Source organism: Microcebus murinus, chromosome 25 (genome assembly GCF_040939455.1).
Source record: "Microcebus murinus isolate Inina chromosome 25, M.murinus_Inina_mat1.0, whole genome shotgun sequence".
NCBI classification, from domain to species: domain Eukaryota; kingdom Metazoa; phylum Chordata; class Mammalia; order Primates; family Cheirogaleidae; genus Microcebus; species Microcebus murinus.
The window spans coordinates 19,861,476-19,889,319 of NC_134128.1; the positions used below are offsets into that span (position 1 = coordinate 19,861,476).

The 27,844-nt window shown below is 36.9% G+C and overlaps 1 protein-coding gene across 1 annotated transcript in view; it reads right to left on the bottom strand.

Moving 5' to 3' along the window:
• CELF2 (CUGBP Elav-like family member 2) overlaps window positions 1–18,003 on the bottom strand; it is a 724,899-nt gene extending 706,896 nt beyond the window's left edge. Inside the window, exon 1 of the mRNA XM_075997471.1 lies at window positions 17,911–18,003. The gene's annotated coding sequence lies outside the window, so the exon portion shown is untranslated. The remainder of the gene's footprint in view (window positions 1–17,910) is intronic.
• Between the last annotated feature and the right edge of the window lie 9,841 nt (window positions 18,004–27,844).

The following is a 27,844-nucleotide window of genomic DNA, read 5'->3' on the forward strand; positions in this document are numbered from 1 at the left end:
CCAAAACGTAGCCATTGAGGATTCAGAATCAGGCATTGCTAAGATGTAACTTTTGCCTAAATTGGACCTTCTACATATGCAATGAGACCTCATTCTGTATCATTTCATGTACTGCTAAGTCTGTGTTTCTGCCAGTGAATAATTATTTTGAGTTATTAGGAGGAAAATGAAGCATAACATTTGCATGATTTACTTCACACTACAGAATTGAGTCGACAATTTACAATTAAGAGGGGAAAAATATCACAAAATCTTGAGATCTAAAAACAAAGAAAAAGATATTATTTGTCTGTCTCTTCTCTTTCCCAAATCTTTCCAACCCAATTATAAGTTTCCCAATAGGGTCATAAAGTCACCCAAATGGGCAGGGTACTGGCAAAACTTTTAGTCCTTGTAGACTATGTGTGACCGGGATGCTATCTTCAAGTCTAAAATGATGCAGCTTATAAATGGGGGAAATGGAGAATGGGCAAGTTCATGACTTTGGTGTTCAATTATAATTGAGAGAATTTTTCCTTTGTCATGCCTTTCTTACCCTAAAGAAGTCTTTTTATGGTGGATGAAAGTGAGGGCTCACTGCATTAGGTCATCTATTCAATAGATATTACAGGTCAAAAGGCACAAGGTATGTGATGGAAGACAGAGAAAGTCTCTTTGCAATGGAACAAATTCTGAAGCAGAGACAACATGCAAATAAACACGAAAATATATAGAAATAAATGATCTACAGCAAATGCTTTGACATGATAGCAAATGACTTGGGAGCTACTCTAGATTTAATGGCTGCTAAGGAGGCAATTGTTGAGACTGAATAGTAAGAAAGGGCTAGAGAAGAACATCCTGCTTGAATCTTTCTCAAATATAAACACTGGGAAAGACTCTTTATTGTTTGAATGATACTGAGGCATAAACAATGATTTTAGAAAAAAAAAAAATCAACTGTTTGGAGACTGGGGAAAATAAGCTGATGGATGTTTAGAGATCAGTTCTCCCAAGAATGACTTGTTGGGATTCCCACTCGAGTTCTCTTTACAATATAAGTTTCAGGATATTATGAAACTAATCAGGAAATCTAATTCTCCTTTTACAAAGCAGTTATTCTCATCTTCAAATGCTTAAGGTCTGTACAGAGTGAGTCTGTTTCCCTAATTTGGGACCATCTTGTTGTTTATAGCAGTGATTCTCAAATTAGGTTGCCTCTTGCCCAGTTGGGGAAACTAGCGAAGATACAAATACCTCATCCATACCAACGGTGACTCTAACAGGGACTGCATCTCAGTGCTCAGGAATCCTGAGCTTCTACTGAAAGATTATCTCGTGTATTGCTCTGATTTATCCTCAACTTGAAAGAGCAACCTGTTAGGCCGGCTGCATTCAGGGAAAGGAGATCCATTAGACAGGGAGGAGCAGGTTCTCTAATAAACTTGGACACTTGAGCTAAGCTAAGGGGGACTCACTATGCCAGAGGTTTTGCAAAGAGATTAAAGGGAGGTCTTGGGTCCCTCAATATTACTCAGAGGCCTGTCATTGGGTGAGGCTTTGGGCTCCCACATCTTCATAGAGTGACTCTTCTTTGACTGTTTTATGTAAGATTACATTGATTAATTTGGTAGTGAAAAGATTCTGCTTTTAAATAACACAACTGAGCTATGTGGTGGAGAAGGAACTAGGAACTGTATTTCCATAGACTGGGCGAGGCCCAGATTAATATATGAGATTGCAAGCACCACAGATCATAAAGTCCTGGGAGTCCAACTATCAGTCAAGCTTGCTGCTCATGCTCGGTTAAGACATTTAATGAGGTTATGTTTTCTTTGCATACAAAAAAAAAATTGCACAGGGTAAAATTGTGACTATCGGTAACAATAATTTCCATAATTTATTAAGGAACCATTCACTTTCAGATCTGCACCTTTATAGAATTTATTCCGCATAATGAATCACGAAGATGTTAATATTCCCATTTGCTAAGTGAATAAATTTGAATTTGGAAATATTAACTTGCTCAAGGTTACCACCTGGTAGATCTAAAACCTAAACCGAGGTCTGTGTGATTTGCACAGCGCCTAGCCTTAAGCGCTGCTGCCAACCAAACCATACGTTGGAACAAGCAGGGCTCTCGGCCTGTTTCCAGTGGTGGGAAACAGAAAAGTTGCTGAAAGAGTAGCGGTATCTACCTCATTCCCATTGTAACTTTTGTGTAGTTTGCAAGTGACTCTAGATGAAGCATCTCTAACAACAGCTGAGGAAATGGATTAAGAAGGTCCCTCTTTATTTGCCATCTCTTAGATTTTAAGAGCAGTCCTGCCTTGAGTGGACAGGAAGCAATGGAACACTCCAGGCAGACACGTGACTTGTCAATGAAGTCACGAGGGAGGGGTGTGCAGGGAGCACCAATGAATGAAAGACTAAGAAACCCTTCCAATGTCACCAAGCCATAACAAACCAAATGCTGCTACCTGTTTTTTGTGGATTGTTGCTCCCAAACCAGGTGAGATACTCAGTTGTTACCACTGATTTACACTTTGATGTGAATGCTTTTAAAGCTGAAATCGTCCCAGCCAGAAATGAGGCAGGTCTGTTTCCAGAAACATCAGGGGCCAAAGAAAAGGAAAGCCTGTTCCAGTGTGTCCAGTAGTTATAGATTTCTTACAGGTACCATCCCTGAATGGGCATCTATACTGGTCATTCTGACGTAATTTGGATTTCTCTTGTGTGCTGTATATTCATGGTGAACCCAAATAAAACTGAAGTATGATTTTCTTCTAATGAGTATGTAAATGTATTTTTAGATTTGGGCATATTTAGAGAGGGCTTTATCTTCTGTAACTGATTCTTTATCCAATCTAAAATTAGATATAGTGACAACGCCTCACTTGTATTAGATGCTACAAAGAGAATTGTGCACATGAGGTCCTTACTTCTGAAATAGGAATTTTCTGGTAAATGTTTGACTCTCAGTAGGCACAAATCAAAAATACAGAATGTAAAATATATTTCATGATTAAAATGTACACCTGGGGTTGTAAACTTCGATAAATAAAAACAGCTTATCATTGGCCCGATTCCAACTTTTGATGGGTAGAAACTAAAAATGTATTTCAGAACTAAACAACATTGGGGTCTATGGTTTTTCCTGTCCAAGTCCTGGCTTTACCTGTTGACAAAAATCAATTTATGTGCTACACAAAATAATCTTCTATCGGACAGAAGAGGAAAGTTGATGACCATCTTTTTCCTTAAAGGGCATGTAAAAAAAAAAAAAGACCTGCTTATATAGAGTCTGGTATCGGGTAACATTTTTAATTGATGTTCGACAATGATTCAACAGTGAGAAGGGAAAATCAAAACAATCTCAGAATGAATCTTATGTCTACAGCATTAAATTGTATTACAGACACTCTGAGCACAAAAATAATAAATTGTCACATTATGCGAGGATCTATTTTCCTCTGGAAACAGTTATTCTTAGTAAAATAATATCAGGAATGTAAAGGTTGCTATGCTACAGAGCTTAAAAATACCATGAATTCTATCTCAGGGGTTAGCAAACTCTTTCTATAAAGGGCCAGATAGTAACTATTTTGGGTGTTGCAGGCCTCACACAGTTTCTATGTCATATTTACTCTCTCTTTTCCTCCCCACCTTTCCCTCTTAAAAGTGCGGGCCTATTAATCCTAATTCACCTTTCTGGGGAATTCTGTAATAACAGGGCTCAGCCCAGAAAACTGCTGAGTCAAAAAGATTAGACATGGTGAGAATGCAAATGTGATTGATGAGGTTTATAATTAAGAGAGGATTAGCTTCAAAATTTTGGATGTCTGAATGCCCACCAGGTGTTTCTATTTTCTCTGCCTGCTTAGCTGTGACTATGACTTGGGCAAAGCAGAGCAATGAAACATTTCTGGGTCTGCCCATTGTATTCCAGCTGTCACGCAAAACACTGGATTCACAGGCAGTGCCATTAGTGGGGTTGCATTTTCAGTTCTCCATTATTTCCAACCACCTTATTTTAACACACGGTAAATTTATGCTTTTTTTCCCCCCCTTCATCTTATGGGTTGTGCTGAGGATATGCAGCTTAACTTTCCAGTTAGGGGCCAACCTAGCAATGTGGAGTGGTTGTTGATTTTAGCCCCATGGTTTGACTCATGGTGTAGTTCTTCATTTGAAAGTACAACCGAAATGATGTCTATATGTCGACTATTTTAAATGATCTGTCTCCCTCCTCCTGCATTTAAACAGATATTTAAAGTTGGCTGTTATGAAAATAAAAAATAATGTATTTAAGTAACCAAGAAATCTGGAACTTTTGTTTTTTTTAGGCGAGAATAATTTCAATCATATTACTTTGTCCTCACAATATCAGATTTACTAAAGGAATGCTTTAAAAAACCACCACCAACAAAAAGTAATGGTTATCAAATGAGGCATCCAAAAGAACTAACACGTAAGATCCTTGAACCTGACCCATTTAAGGCCAAAATGGGGAGAGCAATGACGGTTTACTAACCCTCTAAGAATGAACATGGGAAACATAAAAATCAATAGCTCTGAAAAAGACAAAAGAAAAATCAAAATAGTGTGATTGAAGAAAATGCAATGATTCTTATTTTAGTAAGTATTTTTTAATTTGTTAATGCCAGATGAGGAATACATTTTTTTATATTCCCCACCAGGAAGTTGTATGTCTTCTGGAATATTTGATACTTTTTTTTTAAACTTGCATGCCAAGCAAGTATATTTAGTGCAGATTTTTACTCACCATAAAATTCTTTGGGTTACAGATACTTGAGAATAGGATACCCATTCAAATATGGATGCTGGAGTCGTAGCCAGATGGGATTACTCTAACACCACCCTTTCTGGTTTTTGGAGCTAATCCCCTTTTCCCCAGCAGATGTTAGTAGACATGAGAACAATGTTAACATTCTCAGCTTGGTAATAAAAGGCAGCCCTTACATTCAGTGAGCTCTTTGCCTTTGCATCAAAACTTACTTCTGAAACATCTTCACAATAAATGTACAGTGAAATCATTCATACTATGTGACTAGACCTTCTTGGGGTGAAGCAGAGGGAAGACTGTACCATCAACGTTAAATCAGAAAGCAGAGTTCCAGGAAGATAAATAATCTTCCGTGGGAACATAAACGGCATGGTATTGAAACAAGTTGAAACCATGTGATTTTTGCGCACCGTATTCTTCAGTTGGAGGCAATTTCCCAAGCTTGTTTGTCAATTTCTCCTTGCTAATCGGTACTCACCAACTCTCTGGAATGGGTTTTCAAGAGAACAAAAACCCAGCCGTGGCAGTTGGAGGAAAGCAGCGATCTATGGTTAACTTTAGCAGAGCCAGGTGCCAAAGTGACTCACAGAAGGGATGGTATACAAAATAAAAAGGAATTGTCAACAACCATTACAAAAGAAAGAGCCAGAACAGCTTAAAAGTAGAATATACAAAAGAATAAAAGGAAGAAAATGTCTGCCCACTCACAGAAAAATGCACTCCCATGATCTTAATTGCTCACAGTTGGGAGCTTAAGGGTTTATTATTTAAAAGTCAAACCTTTTATGCATAAAAAAAAAATACAAGGAGTCTGAACAAAGTGTTAACAAGTAACCAGGAGTACTTCTTGTTAGCCTCCAATTACAATACCTATGAGGACTACCTATACCGAGTGTAAGTTAGGGGGAAATATGTTTTCATTACAGCACAATGTGTTCTTTGTTCTCCTCCTACCAATGGATTGATTATATTTGTTAGCCAGAAAGAGGCCCTCAAAATTATGTAACTGAATTCCCTTTCTTCCTAAATAATGCTACCCTGAGAAGTTGATCTGGAAGCAGAAAGAGGAAACTGCTTTTCTATTGTTTTCTTCTTTGAGTGGCCAAGCACAAGAGCTCCAACTATGTTGCTGCTAATCGATTTGCGATGTTGATAGTTCAATACCATCACCAGTTGTACACATGCACCTCCATGTGAGTGACGCAGAAGCAGACCAGTGTGGTGGAATGACTGGCTCAAAGTGTCAGACAACATGGAATGTGGGAACAGACCATCAAGAATCCATTGCATGCTCCTGAGGAGCAAGTTCTGTAATCTTTCTGCGCCCATCTGCTTCATTTTCAGAGTGGGCATATCGTAACTGCCCTAACAAAATCAGAAATGTACTGAGAAATGCACAGGGAAGTCATCGCACATGTTCACCAGAAAAAGTGCTCTAGAAATATAAATTTAGGGACTTCTCCAAAGTATGGCTTGAAAGGGATCCTTTCCAATAAGCAAACTCCTTAAATGCTTCTTGGAATACTTTGGACATTCTGACCTTGAAATATTCTCAGTCTACCCTCTTTCCTAAATAAAACGTGATCCTATTTGGCCTCTGTGTTGGGAACATCATTCCTAATCCACCACCAGTGAAATCTTTCTGATCTACTTCTGAAGTATGTTCAAAGGCTGCCCTCTTCGCATTGCTTTCCCAGGCTAACATCTTAGCCCAGGCATCCCAATCCTTTAACTAGGAGGAGTAACCTAAATGTTCTCCTTATTGCCACCTGTTTTTCTCCGTAAGCCCACTCCCCAGAGAGCAGCCATGGGGTCCTCAGTTCAAAACTCTCCTGATGACTGCCTCTTATGCAAAGAATCATATCCTAAGTCCTCACTAGGTTTTACAAAGCCCTCGGCAGGGGGCAACCAATGACATTTTCTGTATGGCCTGTGAATCAAGAATTTTTTTTATTCTTAACTATTTGCCACATGAAAACTAAAATGCAAATTTCAACATCCATCAATAAAGTTTTATGGCAACACAGCCGTGATTTACTCATTTATGTATTATGTACAGCTACATTCATTCACACTGTAACACAGAATTGAGTTGTGGCCCTATAGGCATTATGGTCTGCAAAGCCTAAAATGTTCACTCCCTGGCTCTTTACAGAGTAAGTTTGTCTTACAGAATAATATCTGCCCTCAAGGTGTGGCCACTATCTTTCCTACCATTGGTCTCATCGCTGCTCTGCTGCAGCCATGCTAACTTCCTCTGTCTAGCTTGCTCTCCCCTCCAGTGCTCTTTTATATGCTGTTTCCTCTAGCCCTTGGATGCTATTTCCCTGAATATTCCAGGATTATCCTCCCTCACATTACTCTAGAATTTAATTATTACCTTTCTCAGAGAGGTCTTCCTTGACCTTACAGAAATTAGTGCTGTTTTCAAAGTAAGAATAGCACACAAGGAGTTTGTTTCTAAGATGCAATTCCTGCTTTGCGTGAGTTCAAATATCAATGGCTCAGATATCATTCAGAGGACAAACTAGCAGTAGAAAATGACATGCTTCTCTTGTATTCACAGCTCTTCCAAGAACTTAGCATGGGACTCTGAACAAACGATTGAGCATAATGCAGCCTCAGTTTTCCCTTCAATGACTTAATGGTTATTCTCCTAGATCTGAATAAATATGATTGTTAACCATAGGCATAATCATTAAACACATCAATTGATGAAAATACCAAGAACCAACATCCTCACAACATATTAAGCTTATATCATCCTCACCAGAATTTCATTATTCATTCTTAAATCTCAAACTTTCCTAAGTCATGGCTGTCTTTACAAAAAACTTGCTAAGTGTGTGTATACACACACACACAAATATATGAACAGTACTTGTATTAGTTTCCCAAGACTGTTGACACCACAAACTGGGTGATTTAAAACAACAGAAATTCATTGTATCACAGTTCTGGAGGCTAGAAGTTCACAATGAAAGTGTTGGCACAGCATGCTCCTTTTGAAACCTGTAAGGAAGCCCTTGTTCCCTTTTCCTACTCTGGTGGTTTGCCAATGATCTCTGGCCTTCCTTGGCGAGCAGCTGCACATAACCATGGCCTCTGCCTTCACTGTCACAGGCATCTCCCTGTGTTCGTTCGTCTTTGCATGGCTATCATCTTTAGAACACCAGTCAGATCAGATTAGGGGCCCACCTCACTCCAGTATGATTTCATCTTAATTATGTCAGCAACAACCCTATTTCCAAATAAGTTCACATTGTGTGATAATATGTATAGATTAGAACTTCAATGTTTTCTTTTTGGTGGGAAGGAGGAATAATTCAACCCAAAATAGCATCCAAAATACAGGCAGCAAAAAGCTGAAACCTTGAAGTGTTTGCAGTATCAGCAGTGAGATCCTGAGAATAAATCTATAGCATCTAGATTTAGAAGAAAACTAATACCAGTAAAATCTTTATCCAAATTCCCAGTTGCCAAAGCACACAGGCATAGAAGAGGACCCCCAGGAGGCCAGGCTAATGCAAGCAGCATTCATAGGCTATAAGAATAGAGCAGAAATATCAGTAGCTGCACATGACAGAATACAAACACTGCAGTCATATCCAGGTTAAGTTAATTGAATATAATAAAAGAACAACAATTCTTAGACCATTACAGAATCCATTGTCATGACCATGTATTATCCTAAATGTCCAACTTACAACCAAAAATTGCTAGACATACAGAACAGTAGGAAAGTGTAACCCATAAATAGGAGCAACGACAGATAGAAACTGACTTCCAATGGTCCCAGATGTTGGATTTAGCAGACAAAACTTGACAACTGCAATTATAAATATATTTAAAGAATTTTTAAAAAGTATGATGTAGCGAGTGAAAAGTTAACAAAATCTCAAGAGCAACCTACAGAGAAAAATTGAAAATTTGAGAACTTGAAAAAATTTACTAGGTGGACTTAACAACAGATTGGAGATGGCAGACTGAAGTATCTTTAAACTTGAAGATCAATGAATACAAATTACTCAATTTGTAATTGAGTAGGAAACAGTAGGAAACAGGATTCATAGGGACAGTACCAACCTAAATGGAAATTATAGAACACTACACCAGTAGTGGAGTAACCGGAATACACATTATTTTGTATTCCAGTTATTCCAGTAACTGGAATACACATTATTTTGTCAGCAAGCCATATGTTGGGACATAAATCAAAAGACCTTATTGAGTATGTTTTCTGAACACAATGGAATTAACTTAAAAAATCAGCAATAGCAAATTACTCAATTTGTATTCATTGGTTAATAGGAAATAGGTTAAAAAAATGAGAGCTTGAGAGGCCTGTGTGACAATATCAGTCAGGCTATCAAACACATAATTCGAGTTGACAAAGGAAAAAGAAACAAGCATAGAAAACTTTTACAAAAATCAGTAATGGCAGAATTTCCTCCCAATTTGGTGGAAAACATAAAATTTAGACTCAGGAAAATTAATGAACCGCAAGCAGGATTAAAATGAAGAAAACAATTCCTAAACACATTATAGTTAAACTGCTGAAACCCAAGGGTGTCAAACAAAATCTTGAACTCATTTAGAAAAAACATACATGCTCATTACAGGGGAAGAATGCTATGATTGACTACTGACATCATAAGAAATTATGGTGGCCAGATGATATTGGAATGAGAAAATAAAAGTGAGGAAAAACAAAATAAGTGCTCAGTAATGAATTCTGTTTAGTGAAGCTACCATAGAAATAAAGATTAAATTAAATCATTTTCAGATAAACAGAACATGAGAAAATTTATTATCAGGAGAACTGAATTCCATGTAATGTAAAAGGTGTTGAGGCTATATAAACATATTTCTTCCTCTTAAATACTTTAACAGAGAAAGGATTGTTTACAGTAAAACCAAGCTACATGTGGCTGTAATACATAAGACAACAGTAGGTCAAAAACCAAAGGTAAATATAAATACACTTTTGGAAAGTTAATGCTATGCTATTACCTCTGAAAAGATTGGAATAAGTTTAAAATGCATATTGTAATTTCCAACGATCATGAAAAAATAACGTAGGGAGATGTAATTAGGAAAAAAAAAAGAAATAAAAATGGAATTTTGTAACATTTGATCAATACAAAAGAAGAAAAACACAACCAAAATAGGATGCTACTCAACAGGAACTTTATTGTGAAAAAAAGGTCAATAAGACAATAATAGGTAATAATTATAAATGTATATATACCTCATAAACATAGCTTAAAAATACATGGAACAAAATTTGAGAGGACTTAGGGGGAGAAATCTATAATCATGAAAGGAGAATTTATACCACTCTCATTAACCTCTAGAAGAGAGACAAAAGGAAAAAACAAACAAACAACAAAAAACAGTAGGAAACAGGATTCATAGGGACAGTACCAACCTAAATGGAAATTATAGAACACTACACCAGTAGTGGAGTAACTGGAATACACATTATTTTGTCACCAAGCCATATGTTGGGACATAAATCAAAAGACCTTATTGAGTATGTTTTCTGAACACAATGGAATTAACTTAAAAAATCAGCAATAGCAAAACCTCTAGAAAAGCCCCAACTATCTAAAAGTTAAATAATACACTTCTGAAGAATCAATGAGAAAAAACAAGCAATCACAAAAGAAATTAGAAATTATTTTGCGTAGACTAAATTGAAATTTGTTAGATAAAACTGAAGTAAGGGTTGGGGAAAAATGTATATATTTAAAGGCCTATATTAGACAAAGAAGAAAGGGCTAAAATGAATTACATAATCTTCTACTGCAGAAGGCAGACAGGTGGGTCCCCAGAGATGTCAATGCATTAATCACTGAGTCCTTTAGATATGCAACCTTAGATGGCAAAAGAAACTTTGCTGATGTGATTAGTGGCATCAACCTTGAGATAGGGAGATTATTCTCCACTATCTGGGTGGGTCCAGTATAATCACATAGGTTCTTAAAAGTGCAGAACCTTGTCAAGTTGGATTAAGGGTATGAGTCAGAAGGACAAGGAAGGGAAATTGGAAGTATGAGAAGCACCTGACCCACCGTTGCTGGCACCAAATACTGGGAGGCAGAGTACAAGTCAAGGATGTGAGTGATTTCGAGAAGCTGGGCATGGTCCTCAGCTGGTCACAAGATCTCAGTCCTACAACTGCACAGAAATAGATGCTTCCCTACGGTCTGCCAAAAGGAATGCAGCCCTGCCAACACTTTGATTTTAGTCTGGTGACACATGTGTCACACTTCTGATTCACAGAATTATAATAAACTTGTGTTGTTTAAACCACAAAGTTTGTGGCCTTATGTAGCCTGCTACCTTTCTAAAAAAAAAAAAAAAAAAAAAAAGTTTGTGGCCATTTGTTATGGCAGAAATATAAGACTAATAGACCGATTTAAAAAGAAGACATGAACTACCAATCCTAATAAAGGAGATACTACTACAGATCCTGTAACATTTAAGAGAAAAAAAAGAGTAAGAGAATTTTATTGCGATAAAGATTGAGTATCGGGCCGGGTGTGGTGGCTCACGCCTGTAATCCTAGAACTCTGGGAGGCCCGGCGGCGGGTGGATTCCTCAAGGTCAGGAGTTCAAAACCAGCCCGAGCAAGAGCAAGACCCCGTCTCCACTGTAAATAGAAAGAAATTGGCTGACTAAAATATATATATAAAAATTAGCCAGGCATGGTGGTGCATGCCTGTAGTCCCAGCTACTTGGGAGGCTGAGGCAGCAGGATTGCTTGAGCCCTTGGATAAATACTTGGGACAAGAAGCGATTTGGATTTTCTCTAATTTTGGAATGTTTTCTTAGTGGTTCACCATTCCCCAGTCTGAAAATCTGAAATCCAAAATGCTCCAATGAGCACTTCCGTTGAGTGCCATTGTTGGTGCTCAAAATGTTTCAGATCTAGGATTTTCAGATCAGGGAGATACTCAACATGTACTTGTGATCACTCAGATGAAATATACAAATTCTTTGAACATAAACAACCAAAGCTGGCATAAGAGGAAATAGAAAACTTAAGCAACCCCATATTCTGTAATGAAATTGAATCTGTATTTAAAAGTCTTTCCACAAAAATTACCTCCAGGCCCAGATGCCTTACTGGTAAATTCCATCCAACATTTAAAGAAGGAAGAAACTACGACTCCTGTACAAAAATCTTTCATAACATCGAGGAGGAAGGAATACTTCCCAACCTATTTTATGAGACTAAGTTTACTCAACTCCAAAGTCACTGAGACAACAAAAGGCACCAACCAGTATCCCTTATGAATATAGACACAAAACTCCTTAATGAAATATTAGCAAATCAAACCTCAGCATAGCAGCAATAGAAAGGGACTTGTTTGTGTGGTAAAGGATATGCATAAAAAACCCTCATACTCTATGACGAGACACTAAATGTTTTTCCCTGAAGACTGGGAATATGTCAAAGACATTCACTTTCATAATTTCTATGTAACATTTCATTGGAAGTCCTGGATATTTCAAACAGTTAAGGATAAAAGACATACAGATTAGAAAGGGTAAGGTGTTTTGATCAATATGTTCATGATATATTTAGGAAATCCTAATATATATTTAAAAATATCTACTATAACCAATAAGGAAATTTGTCAAGATAGCCTTATAATAGATCAATTTACAAAAGTCAATATAATTTATGTATAATAGCCACAAACACTCGGAAAAGGGAATAAAAAATACTTAAAATTGGGGGCTACTTAAGTAAGACCCCAAAACATCATAGAAGTATACTTGCATGATGGGATAAATTTAACAAAAATTGTGAAATACAATCTGCTGCTCAAAGAAACTGGAAAACTAAAGCACTATGGTTTGAAGACTCAATATAGTTTAAATGTCAGTTCTGCGCATTGAACTTTATATTCAATGAAATTCTAAAAAGAATTTCAGGAGGTATTTTTTATTAGGGTGAAAATTTACAAGCTAATTCTAACGTTTATATAAAAATTAGTACTTAGAATAGCCAAAGTAGTTTTTTTAAAGAAAAACAAAGTTGGTGAAGTTACGCCACCTGTTTCAAGACTTACTATAAAGCTAATCAATATGGTATAGAATTAGTGAAAGAATAAGTATATAAATAGATGGTACAGAAGAGAGCTCCAGAAAACACCAACATATATACTGTCCTGATTTTTGAAAAATCGACTAAGGTAATTAAATGGTGCAAGGAGTAGTCTTTTTAGTAATGTTGCTGGAGCAATTGGCTATCCACAGGACAAAAAACTGAACCTTAATTTTCATCTTATACCAAACATAGTAACCCAAAATGTACCATAGATCTGTATGTGAAAACTGAAATTATGAAACTAATAGAGAAACAGGAGAAAAATCTGAGTTGTCTTCAGGCAGACAAATATTTCTTTGTCTATATAAAAATATGAATAAAGAACACATATTTTTATATTGGTTATATGGTATATTGGTTACTTGGATTTATTAATCCAAATAAAAAATGTTTCCCTTGAAAGACACCATTTGAAAAAAAAAAAAAAAAAAAAGGGAAGAAAAGTCATGTACTGGGTGAAAACATTTTCCACACAGGTATCTAAAAAGAGACTTCCATCTAGAATAAGAAACAACTCTCACAAACTCAGTATTAAGATGACACACAGAGCACAAAAACTGGACAAAAGGTTTCAACAGAAACTCATCATCACTCATTCTCAGCAAATGATGAATAAAAACACAGTTGGATACCACCACATACTCACTAGAATGGCTAAAATAAAAACAAGATAGGGAGTATCAACTGTCAGCAAACATGTCCAGCAACTAGAACTCTTATATTGCTGGAGGAAACACAAAATTGTACTAACACTTTGGAAAACTGCTTGGTTTTTCCTTATCCGTCTCAAAATACATCTACCATATGACCCAACATTGTCACTTCTAGCTATTCACCCGAGACCAACACCTATGCCCACAAAAAGACTTAAACATGAATGCTTAACACAGCTTTGGTCGTAATAGTTCCCAAATGGAAACTATCCAAATGCTCACCCACAGGTCAAGAGATGAACAGAATGTTGTCTAGCTGTACAATGAAATATCACTCAGCAATAAAAACCGATACAATGATACGTATGAATCTCAAAGGCGCTACGCTAAGTGCAAGAAGCCAGATGTAAAACAGTACATATTGCATGATTCCATCCATGTAACATTTCACAAAATGTAATCTATAGTGACAAAAAGCAAATCAAGGGGCTGCCTGCAGCCTAGGTGTGGATGAAAGGGTCAAACTGCACGAGGACACAAAAATATTTCTTAAGGATGGAAATTTTCTACATTTTGGTTGCTGGGGTGGCCTCACAGGTGTATACACCAATGAGAACTCAAATTGCTCAACTGCTACTTTAAAAGTACACAGAAAATGTCAGATTATACGATGTGGTTTAAGGACAGAGACATTCTCTTAGTTATCTTGGGTCATATGGAAGAAGCATCCCAACAGATGGTAGTACAGCATTCTTTATATACACTTCCTGTTCTGTTTCAATCTTTCTCTATAGTCCTGTGGGCATTACCACGTCCGTGAAGAGAAAAAGAAGGTATGAAATCAAGGGACAGACATAGGCACCTATCGACTCAGCACACGCGTGGTAATTCTCTTGGAATTTGTTTAAACCACTGGTGCACAAGGCCCGCCATGACTCTTTTCTCTTACACGTTACCCATCTTCCACCAAAATGGCATCAAAAAAATTATACTGGATGGGGTGACTTCCACTTTGTAAAGATGAGGAGACAAAGGCTTAAACAGATTAAGTGACAAAATCAGAGTGAGATTAGAGATGAGATGTGATATTTCCTGATATCCAGTTGAGTGTTGCTTTTCTTTTATAGTAAGAACAAAAATTACAGATGTTAACACTGTCAACACTCATTTTTTTTTTTTAAATAATGGGAATAGAAAACATATACATGTCTACAGAGAAAGAACCAGAGCAAATGAGGGAAATCATCTATACACCAACTCCAGGCACTCAGAAGTAGTGTTACAATTTTTTTGATCTCAACAGCCTAACATAATGCTAGGTTCATCACAAGCTAATTAATCAAATTATATTTTCTAGTCTACCTATTGAAACTCTACTACCTTATAATTCCTGTGATGACTAAGATGTGGCTTTTTCATTTCTCTGTTTCCCATAGATTTTGACATACTTCCTGTTGCATAGTTGATACTCAACGAGCGTTCATAACAGAACAAATGTCAGGTATCATCTGTTCAGAAAGCAATACTTATACTTTCATGTCACCTCATATTTTCATTCTGGCATCATAGTTTTTGTTCATACATCTGCATGTAAAATAACCACGTGTACTTTCTTTAAGATATTTTCTATTTTAACACCTGGGCAATTATAAGGCGAAAACTATTCCCAAATGCCACAAGAGCTAATGACAAATGCTGAACTCTTGTTTAAGAATTTTAGTCTTGAAATTCTAATGTCATAGCACTTTAAGCAAGGGAAGAAGACAAGACATTCTGATATTACGTACACAGAGATATCAGGATTTGGGGCTAGTACTGGTTCTTTATCTATTGAAAAAATGAATAGGGTGAAATCTAACTAATGTAAGTGCAGCGTTATTCCATATTTTATTAATGGGGGAAAGCATCATTTTAACTACAGCAATCTATAGAATTACGGACTGATTAGTAGTTCAAATGACAGAGTCCTACAATGAAACCCATAATTTTACATTACATTCCGCAAGAGATGATAGCAGTTCTTCACATATAATGGTGTTGCTAACCCAGAATCTTGTTAACACTCATAGTCTGAGAGGTTGTGCTTATCTATCCTCTCATTCTTATTTTGAGCCAGAAAGAACATTTTTTTTAAAGATCTACTGGCCTTTATTTTGCACCTGTGAGATTTTTGGTCAATTGGAAATTTGCAAAGAAGAGGCACCTCAATTTGAGCGTTGGGGAATGTACATGACATGGTAAAATTAGGTAAAATTAGAAAGAAATGAATCTTTTTTTTTTTTTTTCCAAAATTAAGAAATACAAGTGCTGTGGTTCAACTTGTATTTAGCCCTTTGTAGCTATTTCTAGTCACTGATTCTATGGAAAGTCGCTAAGCAGTTAGGTGCTTGTTACTGGGCAACAATTTATTCCAATTATAACTGAAATGTTGCTAATAGACAGTTACTGGTGGATAAGAACAGATTTTAAAAATGTACTATTAAATCCACAGCATTTTCTCTTGTTGTAAAGAGGCAGAAATTATTCCAATAATTGACATTTTCTAACGTTCTGGGGTCTTTTTAGACATTTCAAGCGATCTGGGGGCATGGGTGAGGACCCAAGGGTGGCGTGGTTCAGAGCTGTTAAACGTAGAAGTGACACAATTAGATGGAATAGCTACAGAGACCAGGGACCAAATGTCAACCAGTGTATGGGATGCCACATTCTCTGTAAGAAGCAAATGGCATACAACCTTCAGACATCCATAGAATTTTTCTTTAGAAAAATTTTAATCATATTTGCTAACTACATTCTCTTTTTGGCAACAGTCCTGTTGTATTTCTACTTATATATTTTAAAAAAAAAAACAAAAGCAGCATACAGAGAGGTACACTGGACCTTGGAGATTCAGAAAGGAGGAGGGCTGGGTGAGTGGCAAGGGAAGACAAAATACTTTTCATGTGCCATGCACCCTGTTCAAATGATGGGTACGCTAAAAACATCACTATACATCATCGCTATACAGTTACTCCATGTAGCCAAAAACCACTTGTACCCCTAAATCTATTGAAATAAAGATTTTCCAACAAACAAAAGCACCAAACAAAAACTAATCTAGTTTACAAAGAACAATGGAAAAGCACAAAGTATATTCCTTGCTTTTTTGTATGTGCTTTTAAAGGGAAAACAGAAAGGAAAATTCTTATTCCTAAGTTTCTTGACACAAATCCAAGCAGACTCACTGACAAGCCTAAATCTCCCCAGGCATCTTCCAGTTTCTGAGGTTAGAATCTGGATAAGCTCTAAGTTTGTCTCATGGATATACATTCAGATGACATACTTGATATACAGAAAAGAGAAGCTTTCTGGGTTTTTTTTTTTTCCACTCTTCTTTATAGTATTAAAATGCAGTCTAAACAACACTGGCCACAGTTGCAAATGGACATTAGCAAAATTTACATGCATTGAAGGAATATAAACACATTGATATAGGAGGTTTAACCTTGAGACCCTATAGCCAACAGTCTTGCATTTTGAAATATCTTAAATGATCTGGTCAGTTCCAAAAGTAGTAAGAAAAGCTGCTTGCTGTGTATCTACAATATCCTGTTTCAGTTTCTCCGCACAACAGAGTACCCAGCAAGGACATTTCTCGGTAGCAGTTCCAGACCGAGTATATATAGAAATACTTGTTGAATTTAATTGGGTTGAATTAAAATTTGTTCTTTTAAAGAATAAAGTTGGCATCTCAAGTACAAGGTCCTTAAATGATGAAGGTTCTTCACAGTTGTCTAATGAACTCCTGAGTAGTTACAGATGAAAGGGATTAAAATAACTCTATGGAGCACTCACTTCAGTTTCTTTCAATATCTGCACTAAGGAAGTCTATGATAATTCGTGTTCCTTAAAAAAAAAAAAAAAGTTTCATCATTGTACTTCCTGTTTGATGAGTAAACAGCAAACCCGGTCTGCAAGGTACCTATTAAAACTCATAATCCCCCTGGCTAAGGGAGTCACTTGGAGAAAGTCAAGGAATTCTCAGTGACAGGACACTGAAACTCCGAACGATCGACAACTCATTGTCATAGTGCAACAATCTCAGCCCTGTTGCAACTGGGCAAACAGTCAATCTGCAGAGAGAAGGCTCATCGGGGTAGACAGGAATGCTGTCATTACCCGGTATAAGTATGACGTGAAGGTCATCTATCAGGCAATTACACCTTTTCATTACACGCTAACCCCTCACGGCAGGGAAGCCACGCTTATGACTGCATTAGACAAAGCCTCCAGCTTTTTTTTTTTTTTAAAGGAAAAGCAAAAAAAAAAAAAAAAAAAAAGATAAAAAAATAAATTATTTTTCTTACCAACACGTTGCAGCACCAACTCGCTCACAGGAATGTTGCCTTTACAGGTTTCTCTTTTAATTATCCTAGAAGCAGGGAGACCAAAAAAAAAAAAAAGAAAAAGAAAAAAAAAAAGGCAAAGAAGCAGCAGCAGGGTGGTTAAATTAGCGTGCTGGAATCTTTTCAGTTTGTCGCAGAGTAGAAAAATAAAAATGGAAAAAAAAAAAAAAAGGCTCAGTAATTTAAATTTGCTCTCAGTTCAGGCTGCATCGCTGGGTCCCGCCCCTTTTTCCCGCTGGGCTCCACTACCTGCAAAAGCCTGGAACTGACAGCTACTGTGCAAACAAAAAAAAAAAGGCAACAGGCATGGTGGGACCATTCTCATCCTGTCTCCTGTGTGGGTCTCACTTGGCCTGACAACTAGAACTCCTCAGTGCAAGGATATTCCTTCATTTTCCACTGCAGGTATATGTGCATGCCATTCCCTTCCATTTTAATTGATGCACCATAGTTCTTGATGTTGGGGTTTCATTACTGTTTCAGGTTTTCTTTTTCCTTTCATTCGTTTCTTGTTCTGAATATCTGTAAGACTAACTATTAGTACTAATAACATTTTTACTATTATTTAGTGCCATCGTCTGCATTCTTCACTGTACCTGTCCCTCAGCTCCAAAACACATTCTCTCCTATCCTTTCCTTTAACTCACAAATGCTGAAGTTTCTAGAAATAAAAGAGGTGGTATTACAAAGATTAGCAGAGCCCTTGGCTTCCCACTTCTCTTTTGACTGTATTTTTTGGGGTGGGCTGGGGGAAGCATATATGATGCTGAGAATAATTCAAAGGACGGAAGACATAGTAAGAAGTTCCCATAAACACCAGAAACTTCTAAGGAGGATGAAATATTAAAAAGAACATGCAACCAAATTCAGCAAGTTTAATATTTATGTCCTAGGCAAGTAACTAGATTAAACAGGAATAAACTTGAAGCACAGCGTCAATTTAAGCTAAGGTGTCTCCTATAGAAAACCAGTTTAATTTTAGCAACCACACCAACCTGTTACTTAACGTGCAGCATACTGCTAGTCTGTGGCAGAGGAATTATGAAACATAATAAAAACCCATCCTCCTCCTGTCAGAATGTAAATTGCTTATGCAGAATTTTCAACATGCATTCTTGTTCCTTTCTAAATGTTCTGTGCAGATGAGGGCGTTGGAGACTACTTTGGTATTGAAGCTATCAACAAGCCTGCACGCAGTTGGGACCATTTACAAGGTGGCCTCTTGATCAGACGCATTGCTTTTATAATGGTATATAGCATTGATCCTCCCATGAAAGTATGGACTTTTCTTTGATCAACCTGCTATTCTGACATAGGAGTACAGTGATGATTGATATGTCATGTCACATGGTTGGGGGTGGGGTTGTTAAGGAGCTAAATATATAATTATACTTGGTTCCTTGCCATTGGCTGAAGACACAGAATACAGTTATTCTTGATATGACAGTGTTTAATCTACTTTTGTGTGACAGTTTTGTATTTTTTTTTTTCAAAACCATGTTTCCCTTATCCCTACCTCAAGCCATTTAAATGGATTTTTCCATTTCTGCACATCTTGTATGTAGAATCCCTTAAAGTCAAGAATGGGCTGTTTTAATGCACTTTGCTTTTAAAAAACAGACTTTCAAAAGAACCATGAACAACAATATAAATTAAACAAACATGATTTAGGTTTTTCAATTGGTAAAAATTTAGCTGAATGTCAGATTTTTTTTATTTGAGATCGTATCATAAAACCAAACCAATTAAAAATAGAACGTTCTGAGGAAGCAAAGAGCAAAACTACACATTTTCCTTGTATTATGACCTTTATCAGGATTATTTTTCTATTACTGTTTACAATGAACGTCCTTGCTCAATTCTTGCTATAGCATAGGAAAGTACACCAGGTCAAGTCCTCAAGAAACCATGTTAAAATCCCCAATAGTTAGTCAATCAGCTTTAATGAAACAGCGGTAAATTACACCAATGTGCTAATTATAGTACTTTGTCACAGCATAAAATGCAATAAAACAACCCATGCCTTGGCTTGGATAATGTTATGCATAGATTTTTTTTTTTGAAGAGATTTAATTGAAGAGAGATTTTATTTTCCTGAAGCGTTCTGTAATTTCAAAGTGGCTTTTATTCAACCCTTTTCCTTTTGTTAGAAGAGTTCTCTACAGAAAAAACAAGATATATGTAAAGCTGGAAAAAAACCAGTGATAATGGCTTTTAAAAAGAAAGTGGTATCTTACTTTGTGATTACAAATATTTAAGACTAATATATCAATATTACTTAATAATTGTGAATAACCTAACATACAGAGAACATGTTAGGTAATATGCAAACATACATGGTAGCACATACTGGTTTATATTCTGAATGTCTGTTTTCAGTGAAGAAGAATATTGTTATGGTCATCAATGCTTATTGAGTTCAATTAGCAGAATATTAGTCTTAATAAAATAATTTTGACATTGAACTTTAAAGGAGGAACATTTTTGTTGGGATGAGTTCAACTACATTTTAGCAAATGTGCTTCTACTAAACATTTAATCTTATGTCAGAAGCTTTTACTTGGTGTTGGGGAGATCAAGTACTACATTGCATATCTCATAGCCCTACTGGCAAACAAACCAATTCAAAAATAAATGTGTACTGAACTGTTAGGGCATTCTGTGTTGTGATATACATTTAAGGTGACATTCAAATCATGGAAATGTGTTTTAAAGAAGTATACTGAACAAGTTCTTTGGAGACATTTAAAAGAACTTAGAATAGGTGTATTGTCATACAGTATGTAAATTTTCATTCTGAGAGTACCTTAATGCAGGATGGGAAGTGCTAATTCATTTTTAAAAATCTATTGAGTATTTTTTTTTATCTTCCTAGTTATAATCGACATATCATTTTCAAACTTCTTGCATATATTAAAGTTATTACTTTTTGAGGTAAATGGCACCCTTATTCTTACTCAACTATCTCCACTGCAATTTTACTGTTTTCTCCTTTGAGCAGTGGAACACTGCCTAGTGAATAGTCTTATAACCCTGATGTCTGATTGACTGTAATAGCCAATGCATATTTTTATTTTAACAGAATTCAGAGAAATTGTTCACTGTTATTGCACCACTTAGCTATCATAATTAACCCTTTTCAACCTCACTAACTAGAAAATATTTTTTCAGCGCTGTTACCACAAAAATGATCTGTCACTTTTTGGTTATTTTCAACCATGTCTCCCATCGTTCAATCAATATTAAATTTTTGATGAGTTTGATTTTTTAAAACATATACAAAAGGGACACAATTCATGATTTTAGGGAAATTTTCACAGTCATTTCTTTGGGATCAAGTGGATATCAAATTGTAGACAATTTCACTCTGGGCATTTAGATTATAAGGGAATTGAAACAAACTGATATTTGGCCTAGGATAGAATAGAGACCACGAGGGATGCTTTATGTCTTGGGTAGGCCATTTCTACGTTGCTGCCATATTCTTACACAGACAAGAAAACATGCCACAAATGAACTATGCTTTTAGATTGAATTCGATTCTCAGTTATAAGCTAGCCCACAAAAGAGTGGGTCAAATATATAAACATCACGTCTCTGTACTCTTGGTGCCAGGTATATGTGACCCACGAAGTTTCATGGTATTTTATTAATTTCTATTTCTAGACCAGAATCACACATGGTTCCTCTGAAGGGCACAACGAACATGCAAGATGTGAGCAGAGGATGCTGCGAGCCAAATGGAAAATAGAGACCGAGAACCCCAACTTAGAAACACACAAAGAACTAGAGCATTTTACAGAAATGCCCACTACCTGGCAAAAATGGCTGTTGGTATTTTTTTGCAGTACATACTGCCAAGAAGCAAAGTTCCCTTACAAATCGGTTGGTAAGAGATTGAGTTTTGAGAACGTTGAAGCAAAGATGAGAGCCCAAGGAAATAACCAACTGCTATCCTGACTGAGGTGAGACGAGAACGACACAGGGCTTACAGAGAACAGGATCCATCGAAAACATTCGGTGTTCCAAAGTAGAGGTGACGCCTCACCCCTACAAAGTAGGGGTGAACAAAGCCGGTGGTAAGGCAGGTCGTGTGCGAGCTGTAGGGAAGGTGCTGTTTGGGAGTAGTGGGTGATAACCAGTACTGAGTTTGGAGCAAGTGCATTTGCCAACTCTGCCAGACAAAGCAGAGGAGATGGGCAGTATCTGGGCCCAGCTCTTAGGAAATATATCAATAGAAAAGTAGGATGGTGAGCACCATTAGTAAACCACACAATGCTGAGCTTTTCAAGAGAGTATCAGCAAATAAGAGAATTATTTTTGGAATGCCGCAGAAGGAAGCTCAAGTGATTGAGCAGTGACAGGAGGAAGGAAGGAAGGAAGGTGGATGGGATGAAAGAAACTCAAGCAAAAAATGATTTGGAGTAGACCAGAGCATCAAATCCTGCGAAGCTTTTCAATATTTATCACCTGGACTAGGAAAGATTAGAAAATATCCATAGGGATTAGCAAATTGAAGGCTACTAGTAAAGAGACTCTATTGTAGTAGTGGGCTCAGTTGCCCGATAGCATTGGTGAAAAAGTGAACTGCAAAGGGTAGAATTTTGCAAAAGGTAGAATTTCATGGTGTTAATCACAAGGTAAGTACGTTTAACTAGAACTTATTAACCATCTTATTGTGGTCCTATATAGCAACGTGGTTTAGTTTAATTTAGGTTATCAGTCATGAGGGATAAAATACAGGCTTCAGCTTCTTAGTCAAGGAGTTGACCATCTATTTGGAATATATACAATTGGATTTTAAGCTTCATATCAGAAGACTTTCTGCAGAGAAAACTGGGGCATGATGGGGAGGACATCAAATGCACCTGTGTGTGACACATAACGATCTCTTAGCACTTTGGCAGGGACAACACGTGCATATAATTTCAAAGGGCAAGATTTTTATGGCAAACCTAGTAAGTGGAGGAAATGCTTGGTGGATAACTAAGTGAGTGATTCTAAAGTGCACTTAAATGTGCCTTAAACCTCTCAGAAGACAGACACGTGTAAATGCCCAATGTCCTTCAAGTGGTGGTACTCTTTGTAATTGTCAATAGTGATGTGAACTGGCAGAATTCTGTCCTGTTTCAGGACCTTACTGTTAGTTGTTGCTTATCAGTTTTCTCAAATTAGAATATTTACCATTTATAAGGAAGCTCAGCCCTCCTTAGCCCAACAGATGCACTGTACAATGTTCATTGACAAAGCTTCTGCCTGCTGATGTCAGTAAGGCAGAATTAAATGACTTGCTATTTTGGCACTTTAGCCGAAGAAGACAGCATTTCATTCTAGAACTCGGGATTTTTTTTTCTAGCTATTGGTGAGAAAGTCCTTTTTCAAATAGAGTTTTTTTCCCCCTCGAACCCTGATTTTTGTGTACTTACCGTAATTAACCTAATCTCTCTCTTTTAGGTCTAGCGAGAACAAGAGATTGATAGGTGGGGTAAGATTAGATTTGAATCCTGAAAATATTCTTTCATTTTTTTTTTTCATTGAAATAATTACCACTTTCATTTAATTTAAAGCCACTTCAAACACAGGGATTACAGGCACTATTCTTCTGGACTCCAAGTTAACTTTGTCATCTAGTTAGTGGCTTATGTTACATACTATGTTAAAAAACTTTTTATTTAGACAAAAGTTGAACAATTGATAGTTAAATCTTTATGCTCTCTTGCTCTCTCTCTCCCCATTTTCTACAATATGACATAAACTTTCTAGCATTTCTATCTTGCCAAATTGAATTCAATACATATCACTGTGGGGAAAAAAAGCAAAAGAAAACTAACCCTTCCCATACTCACTATTGTGAAAATAAAGTGTTTCACTCTAGAATTTTGATGACAAGGCAAGCCAGTATATTGCCATAGGAATTTATTTTTATTTTCTAAATGGATCAGTCAAACTACAGACTTGATATGCTTAAATGGACATGTCAGTATCATATGCAGAAAAGGTGCTAAAAAAATTGCCATAAAGAGCCATGTGCAACTTCCTAAGGAGTTTTTGTTTTGCCCTAGAAGCAATGGGAAGCCACTGAAGTATTTTAAGCAGGAGCATGATGTAATTACATGTGCATTCTTGAAAGACAAACCTGCCATTAGCATTCAAAATAGATTGAGCCAGGTGTGGTAGCTCAGGCCTGTAATCCCAGCACTTTGGGAAGCTGGAATTGGGAGGATTGCTTGAGGACAGGAGTTCAAGACCAGCCTGGGCAAATTAAGAGTCTGTCTCTTCAAAAAAGTAAGAAGAAGAACAACAACAACAAAACAAACAAACAAACAAAAAAAAACCCCAGAAAACTAGCTAGGCATGTCAGTGCATGTCTATAGTCTCAACTATTTGGGAAGCTGAGGCAGGAAGATTGCTTGAACCCAGGAGTTGGAGGTTACAGCAAAATACGATTATCCCAACACACTCCAACCTGGGTGACAAAACAAGACTGTCTCTTAATAAAGTAAATAAAATCGATTGAAATGGTGAGAAATACCTCAATAACATGTTACCTTGAATATATTTTACCTTGTTTGGATAAAAAAAAGGGGTATACATTAGTTTACAGGGAAATATAATTTGACAATATGAAATATCTTTTGGGGAACAGGGAAACAATAAGGATAGAAATGAAGAAAACCAGGAATTAATGTACAAAATGATACTATATAACATTACATACCCTTGGTAGCGGTAAAGCCGCACTTTGGTTCTAAGCTTCTCAAACCATGTGAAATAAAAATACCATCAGCTGTATGTGTCATAGTGTCCGTAAGATAAAAACAAACCACCTGTTTAGGAGAAGTACAGCTCTTTGGCATGAGAATTTACAGAGGAATTTCTCTCCGAGATTTTCACAAAGGGGTCCCAGAATGGCACGTTAAACAACTTTTCTCAACATAAAATTTCTATTGATCGTGGCCATAAATGGGCCCAACTTCTTATATCAAAGCTCAAGGTGATTCTAATTTTAGATTGAAAGTTAATCAAATGCCTCAGCTCAGCCCTAGAAGCACTAAAGCACAGTCAACAGTTAACTAATCAATTAATATTCAGCACCTGATTTGTTCCAGGCCCTGTCCTTGTCACTCGAGATACAATTCGAAACAAGACTCGGTATTTGCTCTCAGACTAGTGGAGACAGGGACAGGTGAACCGACATCTGCAACAGTGACAAGTATATGACACGTTATGTGGAGGTAGAGGACATTCCCAATTGAGACTTGAGGTCCCAGAGATGGAGGTCCAAGGAGAAGTGACATCTGTGTACCATCTTGAAGAGAGGGCAGAGGATAGATGAAAGATTCAACACTCAAAAGGAAGAAGTGAGCAATTTTCATCCAATGAATTAACAGTTGTATCTCTAGTGCATAGAATAATCTATATCCACTTTAAACCAATTCATAAATACTGCTTCGTAAATACCGATAACGTAACAGTTGCTTAATACAACCAATATCATCTGCTCAAAACTTACAACAAGCCTCATATTTAATGTTGAGACCCAGAAGCATTTCCATTTGAGTCAGAAACAGTGCTTTCTGTTATTATCCTCATTATTCAGTATTTTTTTTGGAGACAATAGCTAGAAACAACTATATATTTTGAAAAGAAAGACTCAACTTGTTCAGATAATATGCTCACTTATATAGAAAATTAAAAAGACTCTCTACATAAACAGTTATAATTCGCAGATCATTAAAGTTACTGATACAGAATAAATATAGGTCAAGAATATTCCTGTACCTTAGCAATAAATATAAAATATAGTAGAAAACCAGAGACTCTGGGAATAAAATATGAAACCTTGAGAAATAAATTTAACAAAAGATTTAAAATATTTTTGGAAAAAGTTGTAAAATCTTATTGAAATATGTAACAGGATATGAATATATGAGTTACACAGAGGCCAATTTTCTTCAAATTAGCCTATAAATGCAAAGTAATTTTAATCAAAGTATGACACATTGGTACTCATGGAGTCTGGATCCAAAATTCATAGCTTGGATGTACACTAAGCCTGCTCTATAAAATAGAATATTTGGTGGGACAATATATGAAAATTTCCCAGCTATTTCATAGCAACTTTGAAGCCATAGCTTCAGGAAGCATAGCATATCCCAAAGAAAAGGAATAAAAAGAATTCTACAAGGAGACATGAAGAGGGAACTTTTTTTTGCAGAGGCTTCAACTTCTAGCCATGCACATTAAAACATTATGGGATTTTCCTTCCTACCTGGAAATGTAAAACTAGGTAAAACATACAGAAACCACCATGTACAAGCAATGTATCGAATTATCACATGTACTCTGAAAATACATGTACATCTATTATACACAAAAATTTTTTAGAAGCAGATATAAAGATTAACTAAGTATAACTAAGTATAAAGGACAAAGATGACCAAAGTATACTGTGTACACATTAAGGCCCAGGGGTCCTCAAACTTTTTAAACAGGGGACCAGTTCACTGTCCCTCAGACCCTTGGAGAGTGCGCACTGTGGGCCCAGGACAAGTTGGCTGCTAAGCAGGACAGGCAGCGGAGGCAAAAAAAACACCCGGTGGGCTGGATAAATGTCCTAGGCGGGTCGCATGTGTCCCACGGGCTGTAGTTTGAGGACTGCTGCTTAAGCAAATGACAGTCATGAAGCACGTGAAAGTAAAGGATGAATTTATATAAAACTAAGTGTATTTCAAGGTAAGAAATACTAGCAGAGATAAAAGGGGACATTTCATTCTGCTAAAATAAAATCAACAGGAAAACTTAATCCTATATATGTGACTAATAACCGCCTTAAAAACTATAAAGCAAGACCAGCAGAACTGAAGAAGAAAAAAAAATAGGATAAATTCAAAGTTACAGTTGGAGATTTTGGCTCTTCTCTCAGAAATGATTAACAAGGAAACACGAAATCAAATTTCCAAAAAGACATTATGTGGCATTTTATAAGCTCATTCTCAAATTTATATGGAATACTCAAAGTTCAAAATTTGCCAGCCATTTCTAAGAATATGCTGTGTTCATGTGCCTGAGCCTTTCCTACCTGGTATCATCTCACCTCAGATGGTTACGCATCCATCCATGCAAAAGGAATGACCAGGAGTGTCTACTGCTCCTAGCTTTACAAATACAAGATTTTTTCATCGTGGTTCTTTCAGGTCCTTCCCGAGTAGGACTGTCATGCAGTATCAGACCTTTCTGCTTTTACTAACATGTTGAGCTAACACGCTATTTTTGGAATAAAACTAAATTGTTTTCTTTTTGGTTGTGAGCTGGCTAAAGAACGTCCCAGGAGACTGTACTTGTGCGTTAGGGGGACCCATCGGGGTAGCAGGTGTTGGCAATATGGGTATCGGAGGCACCTGTTCTTACAATTTTGGGGCCCACCTGGACCCACCCGGGACAAACTCTGAATGTGTAATTTCCATTGGAGGATGGATTGTGACTGTCCCTGTCCAACTTTGTGCTTTGGTGAATGTCACCTACCCAACTCATTATGTGTATCATCCCACGGTTAGGGTTAGGCACTCACTGCCCACTAGGGCCAGTCACATGCCAGAGATTGACTTTTCCAACGTTACACAGCACCCTGATCAGAGCCTCAGCGTTCTCTGCCACGACTCACTTAGTGGAGATCACTGGAGACTTCGCACAGTACTGTATCTACCACGGAGACCTCTAGCCCCAGTGGATCTGCCAGGTCATGATCTGCACACCTCAGTCCAAGTTCTCTCTCCTTCTGGGCACTTAAGACTTTGAGTCACTCAGTAAATGGATCAGGGCACTTTGCACAAATATGGTAGATGCTGCCTTCACAATACAAAGAAAACTGCTAAGTCTGTGGTGGTATTTCTCT